This window comes from Centrocercus urophasianus, unplaced genomic scaffold, assembly GCF_019232065.1.
Source record: "Centrocercus urophasianus isolate 14NV4802_14NV808 unplaced genomic scaffold, USGS_Curo_1.0 seq_18, whole genome shotgun sequence".
Lineage (NCBI taxonomy): Eukaryota > Metazoa > Chordata > Aves > Galliformes > Phasianidae > Centrocercus > Centrocercus urophasianus.
In genome coordinates this window covers 10,698,863-10,713,637 of record NW_024884733.1, presented here as the reverse complement: position 1 = coordinate 10,713,637, position 14,775 = coordinate 10,698,863, and the positions used below count along the sequence as shown (strand labels likewise).

General features: G+C 34.8%; 1 long non-coding RNA gene across 3 annotated transcripts in view; it reads right to left on the bottom strand.

Annotated features, from left to right (window-relative positions):
* Nucleotides 1-14,244, bottom strand: part of LOC122161088 — a 61,681-nt gene extending 47,437 nt beyond the window's left edge. For all 3 annotated transcript variants that reach the window (XR_006169077.1, XR_006169074.1, XR_006169075.1), the window contains exon 1: nucleotides 14,220-14,244. This is a non-coding gene — a long non-coding RNA (uncharacterized LOC122161088). The remainder of the gene's footprint in view (nucleotides 1-14,219) is intronic.
* Between the last annotated feature and the right edge of the window lie 531 nt (nucleotides 14,245-14,775).

Sequence of the window (14,775 nt, the reverse complement as noted above, 5' to 3'; positions counted from 1 at the left end):
TATTAAACCAATTTTCCAAAGTAGTGCAAAATAAAAATGTTGCAATCTATTGTTCTTAAGAAATATTACATCTCACCAGGGTTTTTAATTCCTCTGACTCCTGTGGGTTGTAATTTCCAGTTTCATAAATACCTTTGTCATTTCTGTATGTCATTGCAGTAAAATCCAGTTGGGGCTAGATCCTACTATGATTCCAGTTTCCGTTCCTGAGTGACAACTATATGTGCTGTTAAACAAACAGGACAGAGTCTCCACTTTACAGGTCCAACACAATTTGAGCAAATGATGTGTCTTTTGTGGTTCATCAGTAATGTATAATGCATATGTGTACTAATGTATACTTTTAGTGCTTGCAAAGACATACTAACTAGCAGACTTTCCTTCTATGTTTGTTTGCAATGCAGAAAATGTGCAGTTAATGCATTGGTTAGAAAATCAGAGATCTGCTGAAGATTCCTAATTACAGTTTATAGGTACTTCATCCTCCTTCTCAGTTAATAAACTGAGAACTCTTGTACTAATCTCTTTTCTACCTGGGATACTTTTACCATTGAAAAGGATGTTACATTCTATAAAGGCATAAAGGAGTCTTCTGTTTGTCTAGTCTGCCTTGTCACATAAAAAAGCTGTAACGACTCCCTCTTCTTCTCAGGCAAACATTTTAAAATTCTGAGCCTCAAACCCTCACTAGTTTGTTCCACACTTTGATTGTTGTTAAATTCACAGGATTTAACATTGTTAAAAATGTGAATCCTGCTTCCGGTCTGCATCTTGTACGTTTTAATTCCAGCATTTTTATTTTGTTTAATATTTGTCCACTGATATATTTTACCCTTGATAAACAACTTAGACTCATACACCAGCTTTAAAAGCCATAGTTTCCAATCACTATAATAAAATAATCTTTTTTTTATGACTTTTCTGACCCTTCCTTATCATTTTGGGATGGTGTGCATAGAAACTACACTAACCACACCAGTATCATATTTTGGGCAATTATGACTGCTGTATGAAGTGTACTCTGGCCCCTATTGCTTTGATTACACATCCAAGGCCAGTTTTCAGTCCCTCTGGACTCAGTGTCTCTTGATCCAATGTCTTGCTTTTCCACTTGACTCCCAGTGAAGACACCATAAAACAGAGTTCCAAGCAGATCAAAATCTTCTGGAGTGTGATGTACGTTTTTCCCTCTTGGGTATATGGCATTAAAACAATTATTAGTTTTTGTATACAATATATATATGTGTACATACCTGAAACAGAAGAAGTAGGGAAAATGTAGGGAAGATAATTCTGTGCAGATTATTTGTTATAATTTGTTATTTTCAGTGTTTGCTGTCCCTTTAAAATTAATGTGAAATTTTATGATATGGCTGGAAGAATCCACAAATAGATAGAGTATATATGTGTTTCACTGTTGAAGAATGCCCACCTAACTGATTCCTTGCAGTAAAAAAAATACAATATATCTCCAACTTCTTATGATTTGAAAACTTTTCTTCACTGTCTAACTAAAATCTTCCTTTCTGCACATCTAAACCAATTAGTCATTATTTCTCTTTTTGTCAGTTTTTGATAGAAGTGTTTAAAAAGTGTTTAAAGTGTTTAATCAGGAAATAATTATCTTAGCAGATAGCGTTACTTAGTTTAGTTACAGGCTATTGCCTTCCTAAGAAAGTAAAATCTATTGAACGTTGTTACTTTTCTGGAAATAGACATAGCTCTTTCATAAGACCTGCTAGCTAGTAAAGAACTACCTTAGGACTTTATTTGTATCTTCATCATTTTGGTGTAACCTCTTACAGAATGTATGTTAAAATCATTGTTCCATTCCTCATTAATATCTTCATATATGTCACTTTATATGACATTGTATGCAAACTGTTAGGTCATGGCCTGAACCAGTTTTGACTGAGCACCTGGCGAAGGGGTGTGGCCAGCCCTGGGAGCACAGGTACAAGCAATTCACCTGCGTGACTGAAGGGGTAGACCTGGGTTCACTCCTACCTAACCTCATTTAAGGGCTGGTAGCTGGAGGTGAGTTGCTGCTACTTGGAGATTTTCTCCTTCGGGAATTTTTTAGTGAGTCCTGATCCTCTGAAAGGGGTGAGTTTTTCCTTCTTTATTATTGAATTGTGACTGCTGCCTTTGTTGGAATGATCTGAAACTGGGTAAAGACAACTGTATCTACAGCCTCCTATCATTACAGATACCTACTGTATGTTTCCAGAAAGTTAGGGACAGACAAGAGAGGATTTTTACTCCCTCTCAACAATCTCAAAGAGATGCTGAGTCTTGAATATTACTTGCCTCAAAGCGAAAATCTAGTATGCAACTTTGCCATATGTTTCTTGTTTAGTATTTACAGAGTATCTTTGTATTATTCTTAAAAAAATAATAATACAACATAAAATAGAATTAATGATACTAGAATTCTGTGCATGGTGTACTTGATGTGGCACACTGCGGTGCATTGAAAAATTTTAGATTAGCTGTTGAACATGCCTCAAACTATGTGGAAGTAGTCTAAAAATGACCCATAATAACAATCCTGCATTTTAAATGCATTGTTAATATTAAATTGCCAACTAACTATAGGGTGGTTATACAAAAACATTTAATCTTGAATTTTCTACATTTTTGGCTTTTTTCTGCCCTTTTTCATGAAACAGAAAGAATACATTAAAAAAAAAAAAAATAGGGCTTTGAAAACACTTCTCTGAAAGACTTCATGCTGAGCAAAACAGTACTGCTAGAGAATGACATCACACATATCTTGTTTTTAAAGGCCTAATACAAACTCTATTTACATATTTTTATTGATTTTCATGAATTCTTCATTATGTTGTAGGTGTAAAAGAATTGTTTCCAACTAGAAAGAAATAGTGAGTGTACTCATACATTAACTTGTATGTAGAAATACATATTAAGACTTTTTTTTCTATGAAACTCAAGGGTTTGGTTTTTTTTTTTAGGAATATTCCATAGCAGTATCCTAAGCTATTTCTCCTTACTGATGTCTTAATGTTTGAGTAATGAAACAGTATTTTTTTCCTTAGAGGAGCAGGAAAATAATATAGTCTGCTGCTAGGACTGGAAATACTTAAATTACTTATCTGACAATAAATCTATTTCAGATATGGTTTCTTGTAAGAAATACATTCATTATAATAAACGTATTTCTTTAATTTGGAAATATCCTTGAAAAATCTGTTACAGCTGCAGGAATATTGGAAACAATGGTTTGTAGTGTTTTTTTTAATATTTTTTCCTTTATTATTATTTGTAGTATCAGGATGAACATAAGTGAAAATCTGTTTTTCTGTTATATCCTTCCTTCTTATTCCTTCTTCAATTTCCATTGTTCTATTCACTGTAAGCAGAGAGCTTTGCTTCTGTGCTTGAGATATCTCTGAGATTAATTTTTGCACATTCATTAGGTCCTCATTCATCCTTGCTAGTGTAAAACTTCTAAAAATAATATGTCCTCCCCATACTGGGCTTTCAGAACACTTGCTAAAAGTCCAACACAGCCCCCTTCTAAATATATGTGGACAAACAGATATCCTTTATGGAAAAAATCACTTTTATAAAGTAAAGAATACTTTAGACATATCTTACATAGAGTAAAAAGACTCATGGCAGGGAATAGAGGGAAAAGAAAATTAATTTTGGACTTGAAAGTGAGCTTAGTAATTCCTGAGTTTAGACAAAGTTCAACTCTTTATTAAATGAGCAATTGGTGAATCTGAGCACTGGGTAAACTTAAGAATTGCTTTTTGCAGGTCTTAGTCTTGGAGACTGTAGCACACTTTTGTTTTCGTAATATAAATCAATAGGCTGTGGCAAAGACCATAATAAAAGCTTTTCTCACAGAAAAGAATAGATGGAAACGTTCATTCTGGCAGCTGTGTTTGTGTGTGTGTGTTCGATGTGTGATCTTTCAGGCACAACTTTTACACGTTCAAAAACAGGTTTGTTTCCCAATTAGGGGTGTACAAGTTCTTTGAGGTTTCTCATCTTTGGACGCCTCTGTTGTGAAGACTGTTTTCTCCTTTTCCCCTTTTTAAAAAGTACTTTTTAAATTTATAAAACAATAAAATGGCATGAGGATAAATTCTGAGTACCGAGTTTCTTTTGCAAACATCTTCTGACTGATTCTGAAAGTTGCTATGAAGGAAAAAGGCTATTTAGAGTCACCGAATGAAACACCTTAAAGCATAGAGTAAAGTCATTCTACTTCGAGGTTCTTGTCTGTCTCAGGAATTCATCTGAGTAACGATGTGATTAGTTGTACTAACACAATTAGTTGTACTAACACACTATTAAATGTACTATATTTAATAAAAACGGAAGTATCCTACAAGCTTAGTGTGCAAATACCAATTAATATGAAGCCAATATATAGTCAACAGTTATTGACTGTAAAGTATCTAGAACTAGAAAAAGAATGGTGCTAGAGGACTTTATTAGGAGATAGATGTGAATTTATCAGCATAAGGAGTTAGCTGGCTCTGTTGATCTACTTGTACAATGTATATGGTATCCTTTTCTTTCTTTTTTTTTCATGACACTATAAAACATATAAATGTTAACCTAGAAACTGATGAAGTTGACTAGGACCAAATTTTAGAAGAATTCGGGAATATGAACTATCTGTGAGAGTGAAGATTGACTATGTGTTTGACTATTAGTGCTTCATGAACTAGAAGTAGTTTGGATATCACAGAATTACCTGAAATACCTGTTTTTTCTTGAAAGGTTATTGATTAGCATTATGAATACTTGGGTTATGAATACTTGGAGTGATATACATTTTAATCCTGAGTTTAGTTTAAATTTGTGACATCTAGAACAGATTTACTTCATTGTATCCAGAAAACTTCATTCATGAGGTACTGAGCACTATGCTATTCTTCAAGCTATGCAGAAACTAGTACAAAACCATACTACTGGAAAACAATGCCAATGGAATGTGAATTCCATGTTGAAATGCATTATTCTTGCATCACATACTGAAATATAAAATCATGAAACCCACATCATTTTAGCAGTATATATGCTCATTCTCAAAGTGCCTATGAGGTAGGAAATGTGTCCTATGGAATTCTTAGAAGGCTGAAGTATAATCTGAGTTTGTATATATTAAGCTACTAAGCAAATACCAGGAGAGTAAGAGTACTGTTTCAGTAACAAGGGAATCGGATAAAAGATATAATGTTTAGGCCTGAGAACAAAAACAAGGGCAGAATGTGAGCTTTCTAGAATTGGATGAAATATTTACATGAGAAAATTTCATCACTTCTGTCACGTTGAATTTACAAAGTACTCAACAACATAAAAGGAGGTAGACAAAAAAAGAATCAGAATACCATGGCTTGTACCTGGGATGTTCAGTGGACTGAAAGTGCTGCCGCTGATTGGAAATAAAAATTTTTCCTCTATGAGTAGAGGGAAGAATCTTTTGGTATTGGTAATAGTTCTTGTGCAATTAGTCCTGAATGAGAGCAATAGATGTGGCAGCAGCTAATAGCAGGTATAATCTACCTAATTTACCTCCTGCCCTCTAGGAGGGCACAGGAGAAAGCCTGCTACTGCTTATTGTCAATTTTCATACATAAATGTTTAAAAATGGTGGAGCACTGATGGTATTATGATTTTTTTGCACTTGAAATAGGAAATAGCTCCACTCTAATGAGTGACAATGAAAAGGAAGTAGTAACTATGCAGGAAAAGAGTACCATATAGCTTCTCTACACGAACAGTATGATTTCATCAAGTTATTGTTTAAAAACAAATTTAACTTTTTTATGATATCCAGTCACACAAAGTATGTGTAGCCTTTTTGCTGATTCTGAAGTTTACTTTGCAGTTTCACAGGTTGTATCCACACAGTGACATTAGACTGTGTAAATAATATATATATGTAAACAAAAAAAAATCCAACTGATTATAGATCTCATTACTTGTATGGCCCAAAATAACCCAGCATTTTCTGTTACAGTCCCTATTACCTATAAAAGTTCTAGCTTTATTATATTTCTGTGGATTCTAAGAATATTTATGCGAGTATTGACGAAGCTTGAAGTGGTAGTCTCTGGGAATGATGATAGATATGTGATGCTATTGATAATATACTTCTACCAATTTCATTGGTTTAGTTACATCTTCGAAATCTTTTGTGTTCATCAGGGTAAGAAGAACTTAAACAAATGCAGTAAGAATATATGGTTCACTGGCAGGAACTGTGAGGTGCCTCATGGAAAAATGTATTCAGCAACTGTGGAAACTAAAGCTTTTTTTTTTCTTGCTGATGGCAGCAGAACTGAATCAACTAATTGACTCTGTCTATATTTTTACAGTTGGCTTCTAACATTCTGAAGTTGTTTTTTAGTCTTTTTAAATTTGTTTCAATTTCAAGATTGCTCTGGTTTTCAAACCGGTCTGATCACTGTTGTGCTATAAGTAATAATTTATGGCAGGCAGGACAAAAATACAGTCTAAATATACTCTACAGAAATACAGGAGTTTTTTAACCTGCACAGCCTTTCTGACTGGAACTAAGAAAAAAACACAGAAAAACAGCAAACAGATGTTATTTGGTATGCCTTTCATAGAAAGACAAAGTAAACACAAATTATCAGTGTGTAAAACCAATGCAAAACTAGGAGATTTGACATTTACAGAATACTATCTTTGATATCATTGTGTTGGTGGTGGTGTTGTTAATGTTTCCAGTTTTAACATTTTTAGTATTTCTGGTTCAAAACAACGGAAGACAAACTGTAGAGTGTGCCAGATTTTTTTTTTTTTTTTTTTTTTTTTTTTTTTTCATTAAAATGACCCCTCAGAGATTCCAGGAAATTATTTATTCACAATAAATTAGAGCTGCTAAACTGCCAGCCAGACTGTCTGCAGCAAAACTTACAAATGTTTTATTGTTTAGCATCATTGAAGTCTGCCAATAAAATTGGGCTTCATTCTGCAGTCAGTGAAATATTGTACTCCCTCTCCATAGGGCTATTTACTTAGCATCCACTCACGTTGTGTGTGTTTATGCATGTGTAAGCATGTGCACTGACAAACGTGTTATTTTACAAAGAGGAAAATCAAAGCAGACATTTCTGAAGGCAGAACAAGGACTTTATGTCAAGTAATTTCAATTCTGAGTCTTATTTAGAGACCCAGTAATATTTATTCTTTTCAGCATTTAAAGTCTCAAAGGTATACTGGGCTAATAAGCTGTGAAATTAAGTTTTGTTGAAGCTTTTTAATACTGTTGTTTTTATCTCTGTGTTCATAGAATCATTAAGGTTGGAAAAGACACATGATCATCTAGTCCAAATTTGAATCTTGTTAGAAAAATAGTTTGGAGACTTGATAAATGAATACCCACAGTCTGACAGATACAGTATGTCTCCCCATATTCTTCGTCCCGCCTTATCTACGTGGTGGCTGTTTTAATATTTATCTGGAAACACCACTTGAAGATTAAGAGGTTGCTCTTTCTTTAATATCGCCATAAAGTTGTACTTCCCAATTTGATCATTTTTTTTTCTTCCAGGTTGGGAGAACTGAGGATCTGGAGAGACTTATTTAATTTTCCATTTCAGTGAATTCTCAAGAAGACTTCTTGAAAGGGCTTTCTAAGAACTGAGGAGACTAGGGGAATCCTGCTACAATTCTAGAAAAGCAGATTCTAGTTTAGCTCCTGGAACAGAGGAGTCGCTATATACCTATGAGCAAGAAGAGAAAGAGAACGAATAACAGGCTACTAAGACAGTCCTCACTCAGTTAAAACCTATGGCCTTGTGTTGGTTGCATAATTTTGTACTTTGCACAATTTGAGGCAACAATTCCATTTATGTGGAATCAGAGGTAAAATAGGCTTTGAGTTGCTTCCACTTGCCTGCTCTTTTCTCCTTTTTTGAAGTTGAACATGATTGCCTTTGTGAATTTTCCAAGTGGATGAGATAAAAAGCTTTAGTCATGTTCTCCTGCAGTTTTTTGACAACTCTTAATGTAATAGCATTGCACATTACTTTTAAGACTAAAATTCTACGTTTTTTGAAGTATTCAAATGAACAGCACAAGAAAGTAAAAATAATGGGATATTACTCCTTTCTCAATTTTTAACCCACCCTAGAGTATTTTCAGAATAGTGTTTCTACCGAAGACTATAAATGTGATCATAAGTTTAGAATGATGTGTTTTCTTTCAGATGTGATACATTAAATGCTCTCTATTTCCTTCTTCTTAAAAAAATGTGACACTTCAAATTTTATATGCTATGCACCAGGATATTCCATTTTTTGCAGCTCTCATAGTTGGAATTACTTGGAAAACATAGTCAAATCTGCATGGACTTATGAGCTTGATTTAAATCAATACAAGGGTCCCACAAACAGCTTTGTATGGTATATCAGTAGAAACCAGCTACCTTACTTTGTTAACACAGATGATGAACATTGTGAGAAAATGCAATTAAAATGTAACTGGTAAGAGTCAGAAGAAACTCCAATCCTTATTTTGCATTTCTGGTCTTTAAAAAACCAGAAGATACATTCCAGAGTCAGACCACATTTCAATATTTTTGCTTTAAAAAGTGTCATTCATGACAAGAGAGGCTCCAGTACTTAACTATGTTTCAACTGTTGACAAAGAATAATGTTCAGTTAAAATGTTCTTGAGCTTATCTAAATAAGTATGACTGTTTTACATCTGAAATTGATTGAGAGATCATTTGTTTCACATTCTCACAGATGGATAAGATGATTTTATTCTGATGTTACCTATAGATTGTCTAGAATCTAGCTATTTAACAGCTGAAGATATTCAACACAGTTTGTAAAACATGAATAGGACAATAATTGCTGTGCTCTCTGCACTGTCATCAGCACTGATTTCTTACATAGCTTCCAATAAGGAGAGAAAGGGAAGAAAGGTGAGAGGAAAAAATAAGGGAAAACTAGCTAAGATATTTATACTTCAGAGCATAACATCTTACCAGGAAGAGAGCTGATCTTGTTAGAAAAAGTCATCTTAGCTTTGACCATAATGTTACATTTGCTTCTGCAAACTGACACTTCAAATGGATGTCAGTTAATACAATCTTAGACTACGCAATTCTGCAGCACAGAGTTACTAAAATTTTCTGTGGTGTTCACAACAAACCTAGCTCTACTTAGATACACATGTGGGCAGACAATGTTCCATGATCCAAGGAGTCTTTAGAGCAACACGTAAAATAGCACATGAAGAGAAAGGCAGAGGAACAATTAAAGTGCTGTGTACTACTGGAGTTTATAAGGCTCTATTTGAAAAATGCTTACGCATGTTTAAATCCTTAAACATGATGGGAGAAATCTGCTGGCCACTAGACCCTATGGGAGTTGTTCTCATGATGTTAAGGCTCGTGGAAGGATAAAAAAAAAAAAGCAATATACAGTAAAAAGGATGACAGTTTGTACATGACAGATGTAGCTTTTTCATCATTACTACAGTGGTTAGCACTGTAGGAGGTATCATTACATACTGGAGGATTTTTATAACTTATTTCCCTGTCTCCATTGCATGAATAACTCTATTTACAGCTCCAGGAGATGGAGAGAGCTGGTAGCAGGGGTGGGAAGAGAGGACACACTTCAGGTTTGAGCAGCACACATTCAGCTCTGCCTTTTTGAGGTTTTGTGTGGGTCAGGTTTCATGTGGTTATTTTGGTGCTCTACGCAGGTATTGGGTACTGCAAATTTAGCCCATCTCCAGTGGCTGGCACTCAAAACTTAAGAATAACTTCTTTAGGGTAGTAAAGGAAAATATCAGAAGTGTTTGCTAGCAGACAGGCATAGTGTGTTTAACCAAGAACACAAATATATAGTATGTTCTGCCAAAGTTATTACTGATATCATCTGTACTTGTCTTACTCCAAGCTTTAATCCCTACAAAGCCTTGAACAGAGCATTTTCAAGATTTACAATTTCCTTCTTTTAAGGAGAATGCAAAGGGAAAAGAAAAAAAATCTGCTTACAGGAAACTGCTTTTTAAAGTCCTGCTGTAATGTTTTCATGTTTTAATTGATAAACCTTGCAGAAGCACAAAGTTAAAGCAAGAGATATACTCAGTTCCATGCTTCTGAAATAGTGGGAACTTTGGGGAGAAAAAGAATAAAAAGAGAAAGTTACTTTAAGCAAAACTCAGCATAATATTTCTGATTAGCCTTATCTGATAGGATCGACTTAGATTTTAACTACTAATCAGGAAAATAATCATGTTAATTTTCTTGAAACCATCTCATGATGTTTACTTTGGAAAGCATTGACTACAATGAAATTTCTATTTGTTTCATCAGTTTCTGGATCTACGTTTTTTTTTTTTTTTTTTCTTTCAAAATGATAAAGCTGCCAAATTAAACAGCAATGTGGTGAAGTAGAGTTCCAGTAAACAAGCAAAAACCAACTTCCACACGTACAAATTAAGAAGCTGAATGGGATTAATGATACCCCAAATAGCAAGGTACTCCTGCTTTCTTCAGTGCCACAAGCCGCCTTCAAACTCAAGACCAAAAAGGAGACTTGCAGAAAAATTGAAAGGGAACTCTAAGGTGTGACACTGATGTAAAGATCTTGAGGATTTCCTGTGCTAAGGCAAGGTTGTCAAAAGAACTATTCATTTCATTCAAAAGTCCTTTGTGTTTCCCAATACCTTAGTTATTAAATTCAGTTCTGAAGCAAAATATAATTCATGTTCTAACTCCATTCTTTGCTTCACATACCTCTGCAAGTGCTTCCAGCCTTTTCAACCAGGCTGGTCCCAGGGAGAGCTGACCACCAACTGGTCCCTCCCTGTGTCAGTAAGTCCTGTTTCTCTGCCAGTATGGGTGGAGCACCTGTATAAAACAATCTTCTCCCTGTGGGAGATTGTACCAGCCTTTGTGAGGGTTGCATGACTGACCCACTTTCTTCGGAAAGCACCTCATTACAAGTCCTGCAAGCAAATTTCATCACTCTCTTGGTCCTTGTCTACACAAGAAGCATTTCTCATCCTGCCCACGCTGGTCATCACTTTCTGGGCCCTGAGCACTTGCTGCTACTGAGCCTACTGACGCAGAGGCAGTTCTAAATACTTGGAAGAAACCTAGGGTTTGATTTTCAGCTTTTGCCATGTGTGAGATTAGGCACAAAGCCAGACATAGTTTTTTCAAGTAATGGCAAAGTATGCCAGATGCATTGTGGAACAGAAGACCAAATAATTTTCCAGATATTCATCAACGGTAGTGAAAGCACCACTGATTATGTTGCTGGTAAGCTCACAGTGGCAAAGCTAATTGATGAGAACTCAATGTGGGCCTATCAATATTCCAGCCAATACCATCAGGCACTATAGGGCATCGTGCCCATCCTGTGTTTGCTGATATGTTTACATAGTAATGCGCATCAGTGAACCCCTCCACTGTGAATTTAAGAAAATCAATAAGAAAGCCTTGTGTACAAATGCTGTGAGAGAAGAAGATGGGAATTAAAAATAGCAAGTTATAGAAACTTTTGCTTCCTTCAGAAGTTTTTCTGGTGATTATAGTTCACTTTGGATTGAACACCTCAATGTAATGGCTGTAAATATGTATGCTGTTAATTCAAGAAATTTTCAGGACTGAAAATGGAAAAATGTTCTCCCCATTTAAGTACAAGACTACTCATAAGTCCTGTTGGTTACCCAGTGTAATTGTTTCTCATTTTAATTGCATGAACTGCCTCAATTTTTCTATTTAAGCGTTCTTCAATCAGCTTATGTGTGAACTTGACTTTTTCTAAGTATCAATTTATTCCTGAGAAAAGGGAATCATTCTGTTAATGAAATGGACCAGAAAAGAATGAAGTAGACTAGGACATTCTGGGAATATAATTCAGAACTTGAGATATGTTTAGAGAGGCTTAGGCCTTATAAACAATGCCTGAAGTGCAGTATGTCAATGGATGCAAAGTCTGAGAATGTAAGCTCCTTAACATAAATCATAACATTTTTCATTCTAGAAAAGCTCTGTTTTTCCACTTTGAAGGCTTAATTGAAAGTTGGCAAGGTTTTAGATACAACTTCAGCTTCTGAAGAAGGGTAATGGAAAATACACATCAGAATATGCCCAAAGTTTTTCAAGTCCTTTCTTTTTTGCAACCGAGTTCCTTGCAACCAATAATCCTGTTGTCCACTAAATACACCTAGCCATCTTAGTCCTGTTCAGTATAATCTGTTTATCTCTTGATTCATTCATTACTAAAAGAATTAGCCTTGAAATAGTGTAGAAACACTCAAATTCTTGGTAGGTACAGAAAAACTTGCTGTTAATCTCACAGTCACTAGCAGGAACTAAGTCCAGAAGTAAAAAAATGCAAATTTCCAAAACAGTGGAGTCATATATTTCTTGCTTACAGCACGCATCTTTGCAGAGCAATGCAACAGAGCTGTTGCAGTAATCGCTGTAGCTTTTTTAATTTCTGTTGTCTTTGACTCATAAAGGAAGAAAAGTACTGAGCATGAGGGTTTGTTTGCTAGATTCTGCATAGTTATCAAACTGGTTTTCCTGTCTGTGTCATTCAAGTGAACTCTGTTTTTTAAACTATTGAGGCAATATTCATAATTCTGTGGAATAAGTAGATAGAGTCTCTTAAAAAAACAAACAAACAAACAAAAAAAAAAACCAAAAAAAACAAAAAAAACAACCAGATACAGATAACCTTCACAGAAGTTTGAACAGTTCTTCAGCTGATCATCACCATTTAAGATTTTAGATTTATACATAGAAATTGAAGATTATCTCTCAAACTCTATGCCCCAGCAGTATGTATTTTTAATGTGCAGTGAAATACCAAGATGATGCACTTAAAATACAACCAAAATTATAGGATGTGCACTTTGGTTAATGTTTAATACAATAATATAAGTAAAAGCCCATTACGAGAGAACAGTTTTAGCAGCAAACAGGAAGGCTTTTTTTTTTTTTTTAACAGAGAAACAGTAGTTATGGAATCTATCTAGAAGAAAGTATGTAGCTATGCTCTATAGTCTGTATGAACTTTGAATAGTTTGTAAAAATAATTTAAATATTGGTTTTGTTACTGGTTAGGAATCTTGTTGCCTTACTGGAAATAGCCAGTGATTTGTGAGTGATTTCTATAGTTTGGTGGTGCACATCAGGGAACATATATAGCCAGATTTAATCAGGGAAAATATATGCTAAAGGATACAGGCTAGGAAAGCAGATGCAAATTCACGGCATAGCATTTTTGCTTTTAGTACAATTAGAAAAGTTTTACTGTTTACATTATTTTAATTGTTATTTCAAATATCAATGTGGTTTCATCTCCTCCTGATGGTGAGTAAAGTGTATATATACATACAGAAAACTTAGGAGCAAAAAATGATATCATATAAGATAATGGTAAATGTGTTTCAAAAGATGGAAATCCTGCATTTTGTCAAAGAGTAAAATTTGGGTGCAAGATAGAAATGCAGACTGGCAATACTGTTAAACTGGCTTTTAGTTAAGCTAATTGATATCATTGTCTTTGCACTTGAGAAAATGTGTTTCTTCATTGATTTTTCAAAAAATGTTAAACATGAATCTGTTCTCTGACACTATGTGGGATTTTTAAAGATCCCTTCCAACTCTAAGAATTCTATGATTCTTATTTATTTATGTATTTGCTTGTTTGCTAGTTTGTAGTGGAAGACAAACAATAGGACACTAATTTTCATTATGGTCCAAAGACTTAAAGGAAAGAAAATGCTGAAGCAAGTATTCCCCTGCAATGCTGGGAAATACTTTCATGAAAAGAGTCAATAGACACAAAATGGAGGGACACAAGTTCTGTCAGGAAGCACTTATTCACTGTGTAGGTTTCTGAGCAATGGAACAGTTTTCTAAGATAGATTGTGGACCTTCCCTCCTCAGAGATATTCTAAAGCCACATGGACACGCTCATGGACAACCATGAGTTAGTGGCCCTACTTTAGCAAGGCAGTTGGACCACATGACCTCCAGAGGGCCCTTACAGCCTAAACCTTTCTGTGATTCCATGAACAACTATTACAAAGCAATCATTCCATAAAACCAAGATCACAGTTGACTATGTGAGAGGCATGTAAGAAACACTGTTATCTCACCTGCCAGTTATTACGTAGCTTATCTCAAAAATGTATATGGTCTCCTGGCTGGTACTTTAGCTTACCTGGTTAATGTACCCAGATTGGCTCATAATATGCCTTGTAATTCAGTAGGCACATAATGCATAAATTCTCTGAATTTTAGAGGCAAAATAACTCTCAATGCAACTAATAAATAAAAGTTGTTTATTTTTTTTATTATTATTATTTTTTGTTAACTATGCAACAAAAACGATCTTCCATCACATGAATTTGTGATACATTCCAATTTAAGAACTGCTGGCTCTGAATATTTACCTCCCATCCGTCAAATCATTTGGGAGGCTTCTGCCATCAAACCATGTTTGGATGTTTGGAGTGAGGGAGATTGCAAATCCAATCTTTTTAAATTCTGTGTGCTTTCTGTAATTAATGTGGGGGTAGTATTCAGCATCCCATTCCTAAATAATCTCAATACACTTCTGTTTTCTAATGTTTTCTAATGCTGCTATAAGCAATCAGTTGGAATTAAGCTGGTCTGCTTGTTTTTTTTGTTTTTTTTTTTGTTTTTTTTTTTTCTGAAATAAGGCCACTAAAGCATGTTTCAAAAGCCTTAATTCATGTTTTAGTTTCAAGTGCCCC